Genomic DNA, 14,430 nt, shown 5'->3' with positions numbered 1-14,430 from the left:
CGTGAATATCGGAACAAGTTTATTCCTTAGACCCACTAACGCCCCCCCAGTTAAAATTAAAAGCAATATTCAAATGGCTGCCGCTCTAATCTGCCAAGGGCGCTATCCTCGTCCGTGCTTGAACCAACATAATGACGGACGTCAGCATTTAAGACAATTTCGCATTTTGAATAGCGAAAGTAGGCTCCTTGCACCTAATCGCTCGTTGCTGTCGACTCAATGTTTTCTACGGAGCCTTACTCGTCGTTTTCTCCGCTACAATGACCACTCCTGTTGTACAAAGTACACTCGATCTAAATATCAGCAGACACAATGACTTCGTAAAGCAGACGAATAAACGGCTATGAAATCTGTTGGTCTATGGCCTACAGGACCCGTACGGATGAGCCACGCAGTGACTTCTCGGCCATAACATGGGACGCGAAAATTGGCAACACAAGCTGTCCAATGCCGTTTGCCAACGAGATACTCATCTTGATAACTACATTAAATCGAAACAGTAAATATAAACAGGTTTATTGTTTGTTATTATGTAAATATAAACAGTTATTGTATATAACTGAAGTTTAATCTTGGTATAATCGAATAAAGTTAAATAACGTGACTCTGCCCTAACTGTTCTAAGTAGATAATGAAGCGGTTGTCTTTGAAAAATATTTGCACGATGAAATGAAACCTAGATGAGAGTCAAATTTTAACCTCTCATTTTGTATATCGTTTCTGGAAAATACGTATTTATTTAAAAATGCACTTCTCCGAAACCCGAAAACCCAGGCTTATAAGCAAGGGTTCTATGAAATCAATTTCGAGTCGTCTACTGTTGGTACTGTTCCCTCTATGGTTATTTGTACGATGCCTGAGCCGGTATGTTCACGAATGCTTTGACTTCGGCCATTTTGTGTAAGAGCTATAACTGCGGAACACGTACGGTACATTTCATCAGCAAAACAACTTTCTTTCAATAAGTACCAGTTCAGACTCAATGATTCGAACTTAAGTCACATGGGAAACCACATACCTCACGCTCACTGCCGTTAGGTACCTTTGCCAAAGATCAACTATTTTTTTTTTATCATCCGTATGCCTCTTGAGTTATAATACGCATAAATCTGTAAGTTTATTCCTCTCTACTTTAACTAGGTGACGCTAAGATTTTACCGTTTCTACTTGTCAGGCCGCAGATTGGCATTTGAAGCAATTGACAAGCCGAAGCTACGGCGGCACATAAAGCCATGGAGCTATTGGAGTCCAATGTAGGAAGGCTGTTTGGCCACACTTCCTCTAACTAATGGCACAAAATAAACGACACGGTAATGAACGCCACGGTTGGCTAACCACGATCTACGGACCGGACACAACGAAGATATCATCATGAGTAAAACGCTGGTTCTTCTTAAGAACAGGCTTTCTCTATTTAAAAAAAAAAACAGAAAAAAATTTAAAAGAGCCTTCAAGATTGGAAACACTTGATTGACAAACCCAATTATGAACTTTGCCTCAACTATAAATGTACTTAGTTGACTGCATCCAATGAGTAAATCATACCTCGTCGTCGATCACTAGTCAATAATGTGCCACCACCTGGGCTGGCTACATACAAGGCCAGATCTAAAAGATAACGATCAACAAATTTCTAATAGAATTTAACACCAGTTGTGACGATGCGATGCGCTATTGGGTTTGTCTTGAGCCCCGAGTTCAATAAATGAGTTTGGCCGGCAAGTTTTAAATAAGGATTCGGATCAGTGCACGGTAGCGTACTAGCCATTCCGTAAATACTGAAATTATATTTCCCCCATTGGTGGATCTCAAAGCAATAGGAGATACATAGAATAACCGGCGTAATATCATTGCTCTACAGATGCAGGCTGTGAACGCCGCTCCGTTGTTACAAACCGTTTCTGAAGCCATAATTAGATACTATCGACCCTTACTTACGACATATTATGGAGCATCTTATAAAAATGCCTTCGCTGTCAAAGATCATTGTAGCAGAACTAACTTTATCGTGCCTTCTATGCTATAGTTAATAAAGTATATTAAAAGGGGGGCTGATTTAACAATTTTAAATGGTAGCTCAGTCCCCATGTACGCTTCATGTACAATCGTATGTCGAAAAGTCAATTGCGCGGGCGAGATATCGGCCTGCTATTCAAGCACGCTTGAACGGTACGGGCGATTCGAACGAAAGAAGCAGAAACCTCATTTAGTTCATCCCGGGCAGTTAACGGAAAGACCCTGAAAAGTTCAAATTAAATTTGAAGTTCTTTTCAGCTGAATTATTTTCTACACCCACACACCCGCACCCCCCACAACCACAACTAAAAAGGTCCTACAACTTATTTGTCTATAAAGCAGTTATAAATATTAGCATAGAAGCAAAACAGGAATAAATACAAGAATAATGACTTACGTTCCAGGATATTGGGGTCATAATTTCGAAAAAAAAACAAAGCTTATAGATAGCCGGGCAGTTTTGAAGAGAGAGCAGTTTTAGTTAGAGCCTCGAAATGTTCGACTGAACAATTTAAACTTGACTGTTTCCTTTTTGCAGACAGTTTGCCGTTAGAAGTTCGTATATGCAACTCCGTTATAGACAAAACTAGTAAGAATATATCGATATGACATCGATATATTTTTACACGCGTATTTAGGTTGCGTCACTTTTTCAGTCGTTACACATTGCATTCGTTCTCCAAGCTATTGCTTATATATATTCATTTCCCTGGTGCCGGCCGTCCACGGTCATGGAAATGGAATCCTCGGAAAGAGGCTTCTCAGCTAGACTTTAGAACGATTAAGAGTGGAAAGATCAGTATGGGTACCAAACGACCAAATAAAACAAAATTACTTTGTGTGTGCTATTTTTCGAAATAATTATCTTGACGTCTATTACCGCCGACGCTTTTCGAATGGACGAAATGGGACTACCTAACGTTTGTCGCTTGTGCTGCTCGCTAGACCAATGGCACTTCCATATCCTATGAACAACAGTAAACGAACGAGGATTTTGCAAATAGTAAACTCATTGCATAAATGTAGGACCTTTTTTATGTTTCGAAGACAAACTGTGATTAATCTTTGTCCAAAAAACGGATTTGATTAGAGTTATATATATACTTTTGACGCTAACGTAAACCAGGTTTCAAGGACTGTTGGGTTTGGTATGAAGTGCGAATTATGCGTTAGGAAAATCATGACCGTTCGTTGTAGTATTACGGTCGATTTCAATATGCAGACTTAGATCCACTTATTTTGGATTATTCATACAAAAATAGATTATCTATGGAGCACATCGGTGAAAAAAGCGTCAATTGAGTAACACAACGTGGCTTCTATGTTAAACATAGAAAAAAAAAAAACGTTGAAATTATTAAAAGCCCTTCCAGCGTGTTAAGGGCCTTTCCGTCGTAATAATAACGTCGCGTAATTCGAAATAGAAAATGCCCTATTCGATGCAAAGCTCTCAGGTTGCCCTCTCTGCTTTTATGGAAACTAGGTCACTGATAATAAATGATATCTATTGAAAATGCTGTTTTATTATGTAGTGTGTATAACTACTATGAGTAAAGAACTCATTGACATAGTACTTTATTGAAGGCCCTTGAGTTCAAGATCGTTCACGTATCGTGCCTCATCGCGTACGTATCATGCAGAATGCAGATGAGGTGCAATGTTACATTTCGCTCTGTCAGCATTAAAATAAAGGGATAATGCTGACGTTTAACAAAAAGAAAAGGCTCGGTATTCAATTTCGTTGGCATGTCCATGGTAATTTAAGGGCGTCGAAATCCCCAGGCCACAAGAGTAGGTATCAGAGTCAGATAGCTTCTATCACATAAGCACATTTTTATCAAAACCACTGGTCCTTGTTGAACCAGTTCCCTCAGGACATCTGTCGGCTCCACTGAAGCCTCTCCCAGATACAAGAGTTCTTATTTTTAATTAAATTATACAACGATTATTGTTTTCGAGACGAAGTGTTCCAACCTGACTAACACAAAGACTGATCTTATAACTAGCAGATTCTATCTATATCTTTATGAGCTTTTCCTACTTCGTAAATCAGAAACAAACCTTAGCTTAAGAGGTAATCAAAATAATGTTCAAAGGATAATTTCAACATAATTAGTATATAACAAAAATAGAGTATGCAAAATCGTTCAAGTTTTTTACTTATTACTACTAATTTTCACTTGAAAAAAAAGTTAAAACTTGTTTAGATCAAGCAAACGTGTTAAAGTTGAAGAACTTCTTTAGATCAATTAGAACATTCCTCTAACTTTATCAATAAATGTAATTCATTGTTTTACTTTACTACAGTTGTCCCGTTCAGAGTAATCGTGGGCAGCTATCATAATAGATAAAACTATTGAAAGGAAGCTACTTCCGTTTTTCCTTTAAACCTTATTGTAACCAACACCGATGCGGGCGCCTAGGCGTTTTACACAAGTGGCATTCGAGTTGAAATATTTATATTTCAACTCGAATGCCACTTGTAGAGTAGTCTTATGATTGACTTGGTCAATCATAGGACTACTCTACCCGTACTTCTAAGCTTTGCATTGAAAACGTAGGTCGTGTCATCTAACATTCACTTACCTAACACCAAATCTTGTTTATTATTTCCTTCGACTTATGCAATTTGAAGCTCGCTTTTTGAATCTACACAAATATGGTCTACCGGTTTTTTACTGCCGTCCTATATTCCCTCTCTACTCCCGTAGACTTAATAATGCTCGACAGTTTTGTACAGGATTTACTTGAGAAGAGCTTATGTGTGAACTCGAAAAACGTTGTTCCTAATTGGAATCTCTCGAAAGTTTTGCTATACTTTTTCGATGTCTTAGAAGCCTCACTATTAATTAAAGTCTCTTGTGACGTAAGGATGACACAGCAGCTACTTTTTTTTTTAACTAGGACACTATTTTAACAGGCCCAGTTCGATAGCATGGTCGTTCTTCTTTACAAAGCGTTAACTTCACTGTAACGCAAGTAGGTATATATGTGTAGCACTCGGTGCCATTGGCTGGGCAGCAACGATGCGGGATGATCCATGAGACGTATGTTCAAAGTCCATAACCTGTTGCCCATTGCACCACTCAAATTTACGCTTAATGGATTTGAGGCAAGCTTCACCCAAAGGTTCACACTTTCTGAACGCGCCTATTCGCTTGAAGAATTGACTTATTTGACCCGTAGATAAGGACCTGCTCTCGCTAAGCGATAATTGCTCTACACGGCCTTCAATTTCGCAAACATAATTGGCCACGTAGTCCTGTAGGGGGATACGAGGTGTGCTAAATACTTCTAATGCTATAGAATGGTGATGACAAAAATTGGTAACAAAACAAGCTAATACGCCCATTGATGCTTCTTTAGCTACTTTTACTGTGCAAGGATTTAAATGGACCTTTACTATGTCGCATCAGTGGATAAACAGTTGCTCTCTTTAATCACATATTGCTTCCAGTTCCGATTCTGGAGACGTATCAAAGTCGATGTGACGACTATTGCCAATTACGTTTATGCCAAGCTTTTTCAACGTACCGCGAAAGCCAGTCATTGTACCGTCGAAATTGATTTGACTGTGTGTACCTTAAGAATGTCAGCAAAATTTAGGACTACTATGGCACCCGCCATCACGATACAGAAATAACGCACACAATAAGGACGGACGGCGCAAAGTCTTCGAACAGTTTCTCTACCTCAATGAGCTGATGAAAATCCCTTGCAACTGACGCGAGGGTCGTAATCGTGTTGCGTTCGCGTATGTCTTTGTAAAATAATGTGGGGTGATTGTGACGTCGTCCTTCAATTAAGGTCCGTTATTTTCGTCGATGCCAACTGTTGTTCAGTTGCACAGCTGTGATCACCATTGATTTTTTGGTCCGACAGTGGTACCTTGGTAAACCTCCCACTTCCCGACTGGACGAATCAACGCTTAGTAAAGCTGCTTGGTCGACAACCTTTTGCTGCTGAAAAGAGTATATCAAATGCTCTGCGAAGATGGGTATGGTATGGCGGTTTAAGACGCTGATATGAGGCGTGAATGAACGTCTGAACGATGCCAAAAGTACAACATCTGCCTATCTTACGAACGAACCTATATTTTTTCGTTGTCAACGCTCGAATTACTACGTAAAATCCTAAATAAGTAGAGTACCCGCCCGATGATAAATGACGTGTCACTTATTTCTAGCTAGTGTACATCTAACCCACACACAATCTCATGACTAATGCTGACGGATATGTGACGTTTATACTTGCATTAACAGTACAGTGCACAAGTGTTCGATTAGAAGTAAATTCAACGAAATTGTTACTCATTTAGATAACTGTATGAGGCATTCCTTCCCCGAAGAGAGACCATAGCCTATTTGTTTCTCTTGCACTATATAAGATCTGAACCTTTATAACAATAGTTCTACCAGTTGATAACGTAGCGAAGTCCCAGGCGTACGCAGCGAACCACAGAATATTTTTGCTGATACTCTTAGCTTCGTTGTGCAGTCCCCACTGAGTAAGCTACCTCGGTACGGTTGTCATTCCATAGGGGTCTAACAATTGAGTTGAGAACGATCTTCCAGTATTCGCTACCATTAACTTTTCTCGACCAGGGTGGTTTCTCGACGATTCGTTAGTTCTGGATTATAGAATGTTGCATCACACGTTACTATGTGTAGCAACGCTGGCCTTTGGCGTTGCTTTGGCCAATGAGAATGCAAATTTATTCATGGACGATATCATAACTGACATTCGATCATTCGGGCTTATCGAAGATCCCTTACAACTGCCGGAGTCGGAACTTTCGGTCAAGGTTAACGGTGTGATCGCAAACAATACTGAAGTGTTCGTGTATGGTTTAAGCCGAATACGTCGTGAGGGGGATTGTAGTTATCAGTTAATCAACCGAACTTTATTTGCCCCTAGGAGCGTGGCGAAAATGCATTGTCCGGTGTCGCTGCGCGCAATGAGGATTCTTATGAATGCAGACGTTTACACCAGTTATTTCGTCGGTGGAAGCAGGATCTCCACTAATTCAACAATTGTGAGCGGAATGCGTGGTGTAGTCGCGATCCAAGGGAAACTTTTTACTGAGGGGAAACTTAACGGCATAAGTGTACGTCCGGTTGTGAAAACCGAGCTCATTAGAAGCAATATCAGTCCCAGTGATCTGGCTGAGCTAATTGAGAAAATCAACCTGGAAATGTCCGATAAATTGATCTATGTTCTGGAGGTACACTTCACTGGAGCATTACACAAACTATTGTCCACGCGTACATTGCCTCCTGTAATGTGAACCTGTTAGGTGACTTCCGTCGTATCGGGAAGGAAAACACGAGCTGTTTTTAATATTATTAACACAGAATTTAATCGTTTTATATTATATACTGCCGTGCTAAATAATAAACCGCAACAAGCGCGTACGGAACGCTTTAGGTATGCATATGCTGGAAGGTTATCACTGTACGAAGTATATAAAACAGTAGTTCTAAAAACGCGACAGACGTCTGCCTTCACTACTTTATATAATCTTAAATAATAAATAGTTATAATAGTATCGGTGCTTGTCCGCTGAATTTGAGTCGCATTGAAGTTACGCTAGTACGGAATCCGCAATTGGGCAGCATATATAGAAAGTTTTTTACTATCAGTGTTGTTACCAATGAATATAATTGGATACCTGTTCTCCTCCGTTAGTAACGATGTTGTAATGCCCTACAACCTGTGTTGCGTACGCTGTAGTCACTGCCCTGAAAAACCGTGTGTCTCCAGTGGGCTTGCCGACGAAATGCTTGTACAGATGCATCAACAGACAGCTTACCGTTCAATCCGTTTAGTATCAACCTGAATTAGGTCCTCGGTGGAAAGTCACGGTGAATTGTACCCAGGCCATCCCCGGCAATTTAAAACAGGAAAGTTATTGCCACTTAGACACTATTGGTGCAAGCACTTCCAACATCTCATTTAACAATATCAGCGAAAATTTCAATACAAGGCACGCCAGTCGCCGTTGATTGAGACTGTGAAGAATAACTTCCAGGGTGCGGCCGTGAGTGCGTTTACGCTGGTCACCTCCTTGGTTCCAGGCAAGCGACTTCACCATGTGATTGTTTAACGACCCATTCAAGTAGACAAGCCAACAACTTTCCGGACGTCTTGAGGCCTCTCTCAGGTTCCGTATGTCGCGGCGTTGAGCTCTGTTGTATGCGGTCGTGCAGCTTCCGGATTAAGTGGAGACCTTGCTAAACGAGACATGAAGAACAAATTAATTTTGCCAGCTATACGAACGCCATAAGTAGTTGATTTTACGCAATGGGTGTACGAGATCATTACAAATATCATTCTAGTTAGTTAACGTATCTTCCCGATATATCGCCACTGCTAGTTAGTACGATCAATAGGCCGTGATTACCCCGCAGTCTGAATCAGTCTGGATGAAGAATCACCTTATTATATACTTGGATTTCATACTTATTATATACCTTATAGAGAGCTTAATGCAATGACTAAACGAAATTCGTTAGAAGGGCGAAGTGTGGTTTACATTAACATGGGTGTGTCGCTAATTGGATTTGTCCAGCAAAGCTGTGTTATCCAAAAGTTTGTCAGCAGCACACATTCAAACATGTGCTTCACATGGCTTACGTACTGTGTTCATTACATACAGATGCTTAAAAGATAGTCACATAATGGCTAGCAAGGACAACGATCGAGAATTGCTGAAATCCACATATTTGGAACACGATATCATTTGATCACTCACGGACCGCATGGCCTTTCAGCTTCACAACTGAACTTATCGAAATATATAATACCAAGCTATATCTCAAAGCGATTACAAAAATGGAAAACAGGCATTTTACGAATAGTGGCGTAACATCTATGATGAAATATTCCTAAGAAATAGTAAATGCAATGTATAATATAATGGGTTAGGTCTGTACATGCAAAACGTCTGGGCGCGAAGTTTCAGTAGGCCTATTTATAGATCGGGCGCAGTTTATAAATAAGTAAGTCTATGCTATAAGTGACGTCAATTCGGTTGTTGAAATATTCAATTCTCAGCTTCATTTAAAATATGACAGAAGCTTTGCTGCGGCCAAAAATAAGACGTCGTTTGCTTTGCTTGTTTATTTAAAAACAGGGGCATCATTGCCGGGAGTGTGGGCCTTGTGCGTCGTGCTGCCCGGTAGTTCGAAGACAAGGCCTTGTCGCTTTTAGAAAGAGTTGTAGCACTGCGATGCAGACAATGTGACAAGAAGGTATGGACGTTCGTCTGCTGTTAGCTACTCATTTACCTGTCAATCTTTTCAATTTAATGGTATTTAGCGTATGCATCTATATAGCCTAGCGGTACATATTGTTTCAATAAAAATCACTGCAGGAGAACGAGAATCCGCTGTAATGCAGTTTTGTTGTCAAAAGCGGCTATGTCTCATATCTGGTGCACCTTTTAGAACTAATTCGGTATAGGCTGTCGAAGCTGCTACCGGGTAGAAATTTCTTGTCAATTAATATTAACTAGGCCAGGCAGTAGCTGACTCTCAAGAAATTCTATATCGAAAATTAATTAAATTAAAAAAAAAATAGACGTTCTTGGTCGCTGTTAAAGACACAACTTTATTAAATATTGAGGTCTGTGCAGGCAAACATATACGAATCAAATATCCAACAATATCCGTATCAAGATCCATAAAAGGCAATGGCTTTAATAGGTTAACAGAGAATGTGACTTACCTCGAGTAAGTTGAAGTTTGCTCGCAGCCCTAAAAGATTGGCAATACACTAGAGTAAACGAGCAAACAAGAATATTTTTGATTGGTTGCTTACTGTGCGTACCACGTACTATACATAGGCCGATGAAAAAGTATCAATACACCCCTGAAGTTTAGGCCGATAAACAAGCCATGGTCATGTGACGTAAAAGATTCAGCTTATATTCCTCCTTCTTTGAAAGACCGACGTGTTCTTAAAGTCCTGTAAAGAAGACAAGGACCGCAGACGACAACGAGGCTCGTAAATTGGTACATCCTCATTGGATCAAAGCCCACAACAATTAGTACTTAATTTGGACTTGAAATCACAACACATTTTTAAAATAGGTTTATGGTTATTTAGCACAATGTTGTTGATTCGATAGATGCGTTCAGATACACAGGAATACAAATCAGCATCAATACTTCTATATCTTAGAAATTAATCACTTTCACATCATTTAGGTTTAAACTTGGACCAATAAAACGTAGCATAACTACGTGTGTAAACCAAACGAACCTGGAAAATCGGCATTTCAGAACCGTTTAAGTTCCCCGGGGAACTATTACGCTTCAAACTATAATTCATGAGCTATAATGATTTTCCAGGCAGATTTCGACAATCGAGTTTAATGCGGTTTTATCAAACACAATTGAATTAAAAAAAAAAAAAAAGATTAAATATAATATTAGCTTAGCATTGAAATTTCTCGAAACGTGTGGTAACAGGCTGCAACTGCCTTTTACATACGGAGCACCAGGTACCTGCTCTCCCGTGAATTAATGGCTAAATTTTTTAAAGTCATACTTCGAAAAATCGTTTCCGTTTTTGAGACTCATAAAGCTTGCAGTAACTCTGTGCATGTCGTATGAGTTGACACGGCAAAAACAACGATTCAAAGGCAGAAACGATTTTTTAAAGTACGGCTTTAAAGTCCATTAAATAAACCATATAAGGAATAACCAATATTCATACAAAGTAACGATGTATGACAGGTTCGTAAATAACGCTAAAATTCTTCGTTTATAACAGCTCATAAAACACTATCTCTGTTCGTAAAGTCTGTTGTCTTTAGGGATACTGTTATAAAACTTGAGCGCTTTTTTAAAAAAGCTAGCTTTAACAGTATTGTACGCACGGTACGCAGTTGCGCGTTTCATCTTCAAAATAAAATTGGGAAGATATGGTTGATGCAATTTTCCATGTTTGACAAAGCTACTCAAAAAATGTTACAGCCCCGTCAAGCACGATGCTACTGAAGGTATAAAATAACGCGTTTATCATATCAGCGTCACTCGTAGCTTCGTCGCACGTCCGTTAATCAAGTCGTAGGGCATTATTACAGAGGGCAGGAGCACGAATTGTATCTCTATTCGGATTCGGACCTAGACCAACACATGTCTTAACGCTGATACGGGGCGTTGCTGTTCGTATAAGCTATTTTAATACATATACAGCTAAAAACCAGAATACATATACAGCAGAACCAGAACAGTTGCAGAAAACTGTTATAATCACTAGAAAATTGTTAGGACAATTAATGATCCGTAATAATAATTGACTAGTCATTAGCCAGCACGGCGACCAACGGGTTGAAAATGCATTGACTTAAGAAGGTAACGTGAACTATTTAAGGAAATAACGCGTGGCTTCATTGAAAGCAAATAACGACACATCAGACTAGAAGTTCATTACTATAATTAACATCTTGTTGAACGCAGGTACCGTAGCGCCTAAAAGACATAATATCTACTGAATTTAAGCAAACAGGCAATTCTCAGTCAAGCCCGAACAATGTTCCATGACTAAGAGGAACTTCATCGACAGCAAAATATGCCGATATTTTTTCGTCATTACAATCGTGACGGGCAGTAGAACTTTATCTGTATAAGTAGCTTGTTTCTTTGCTAGCCGAGCATATGATAATGAGCTATGGGTCGCGTTCGTTTAAAATGGCGTTTTCTTTTGAATACGTATCAGTATGCATCAACTTGATTTCCAAATGTTTTTACCAGCTTCACCTCATAATAATAGGTCTAATAAGAATTACTATGATTACGCACTTCGTTTAAAAATTCGCAAGTACAAAACTGCATCGACAACGCTGCCTTTCGACCTCAGCCGGATTGGAGCCACTAAACAAAATACTCTGTTTCGCGTACTTTACGTCATTTCATGCTTCCTCACTTCACTAATATCGACCTAGGAGTGTTCTTTGTAAGTGTATAATTAGTGCTAGAGTGGGGTTGTGCTTGGTGAGTAGTTTCAGCGGACTCAACTACACAATGACAACAAGCTCCAGCTGTCATGGCAGCAGGACCAATCAACGTTTGCTCCAGGGATTTTACTAAGTGAACCCATTGCATTATGTACCATACGGTCTCTGATACAGGCCCTTACTAGATGTCGGCAGTCGCTTCCGGGCTATTTTGGATAGAGATTCGAGGATGATTCGAGCCAACGAATTAGCAGGCCGGTACTTGTCGCTTCTAAAAGAGCTAAAGGGGCAGGAACGAAGAAGTCGATAGAAGCTCGGCGTATGTGCATAATTCGTTTGAAGAAGCAGCAGCAGCAGCAGCTTGTCGAGGGGGAGCTTCTTTGGAAATTGGCCTCACGCCCGAGATGACTTTGTAATTAACAAATTTGATTCTGAAATCTGCTACATGTTGTTTTTGTTGTTATTCCATTATTGCTAACAAAAAAGCTAAGGGTATTATATCTGGTTAAAACGAAGCATCTTTGCATACATAGATAATACAAGCGCTGGCAATGGCCGGCCGTGACATTTTACAGCCAGTGTGAAGTAAAGTGATCAAAAGGTTTGTTTATGGTGCTGATAGTAGCACTGTAACGCCGTCTCGAAGGTAGTCGAAGGGCAACATTATGCCCCTCGACTACCTTCGAGATAAACAATCACTGAAGTTTCAGTGACTCGCAACGAGGCTCAAAATTAACAAGCCGGTTTTGGCGCTCGAGGCCGACCGTTTGAGGCAATAACAACAATACTATAAAACGCAAAACATTCAAGTAGAGAGAGGTCATCTAATAACAAGTAATGTAATACGCATACAACGAATCAATTTTAACAAAAATTTGACGAGTTTCTTAATTTTATCAATGGACAAAGATTCCTTCAAACACAATATGTAATAACCTTCTAGATGGCCAAAATGTGTCAAGAAAATTGTCTATCGAACTCTTTCGTAAGTACGAAGCAAGGCTTGACTTGTCGCGCACAACAAAACACTTAACAACGCTCGTACAAAATGGGATTAACGATCATTTTGCCGGAAGTAATTATCACGTGACGATCGATCGCTGATTAACTGATTGAGCCGTGCAAAACAAACCCACAGGAAACTGTTGTTCAGAAACAAATATCCCCATAGACCAAACGACCCAAAATAGTAAGAAATTAGCCTTTGCGAGAAGTGTTTATTTGTTTGTTGTCATTTAACATTATTCTATGATACTAAGGTTTCATAAGATGAAATCCGCAAAGTCTATTTGTTGAATGTTTAATGGCAAGCGGATAGCACTTGCCGTTGACTTTGCAATTGTATATATTGAAAATAGAAACAGAATCAAAACAATCTGAAAAATTGTTTTGACAGTTCGAAAGTGTTCATTTTACGTCTGTTAAAATAGAGGAATATATGTGTATATCCTACAAGCGTAGTGTCTAACAACACATATTTTTTACTCTTTATTTTTATACTGTACTTTGATACTGGGCAGGAAAGACTACTTTTCGCTTCTGATTTGTACACAAGCTGGCCTACATCCCTAGCCAGCGGAGAATTTCGTAAGTAGCAAACTGCCTCACTCCTAGGCATTCGCTCTAGCTTTGACGAGGACTCTCCCCTGGAGACCTGGCAGTGGATAAGCTGCGTGTTATCTAGCTGACTAGATTTCTGTGGATCAACAATTTTAAAACATATTGTCACTGAATGGCTCGCTTACCAATTGGTATTAACTCGAACAACTGGCATGAGCCGCTTCTCAGCGCTGCTTCCCCCTCGAAGAGTCAACAGCGCAGCGTATCGTTCCGAGCTTCTGATTCCCCCTATGGACAAAGTCCGAAAAAGGACACAGGCCGGAGCAATAGACAAATGGCACGAATGGTATCTTCGTACTTTTCCTTATGGTGGGGTCCATAGAAAAAGCGTTACTTCGTTGCCACTTGTAAACTTAGCAGACTCGTAAGTTACCCTCGTTGTCTTCCTGCAGAGCATTAATCTATCAACGATTTCTAAAACCGGTTAGAAACCATGAGACTGTTCGAGTTGCTGTTATAACTCGAGTCGCTACAACTCGTCGCGCTACGTCGTCCGTACAACGCCAATACGGACACGAGCAGCTACAAGGCCTAGAGTTGCTACACTGGAACTGTCGAAGGAAAAGTAGGGAATCATCGACGCGAGGCAAGCGATGTGCCTTATCAGAACTACATCGCTGACAGTAATAACGCTGCTGTGGCTTGTGCCATAGTTCCTGCTGCAATGTGACATCTGCCGCCGTTTCGGTAGCGGCGGCGAGGGGCAGCGCTGCCTGTGGATTCTGTTAAATATAGAGCAGCACATACACAGGTATCGAGCAGCTCGTGACTGGATGGCATCGGGGGAGGGAAAAAAAGAGGCTTACCTCAAGAGTTGGTCGAGAGCCAAC

Source organism: Varroa jacobsoni, unplaced genomic scaffold, assembly GCF_002532875.2.
Source record: "Varroa jacobsoni isolate VJ856 unplaced genomic scaffold, vjacob_1.0 scaffold_192, whole genome shotgun sequence".
NCBI classification, from domain to species: Eukaryota; Metazoa; Arthropoda; class Arachnida; order Mesostigmata; family Varroidae; genus Varroa; species Varroa jacobsoni.
Note: the sequence above shows the minus strand (reverse complement) of the source record.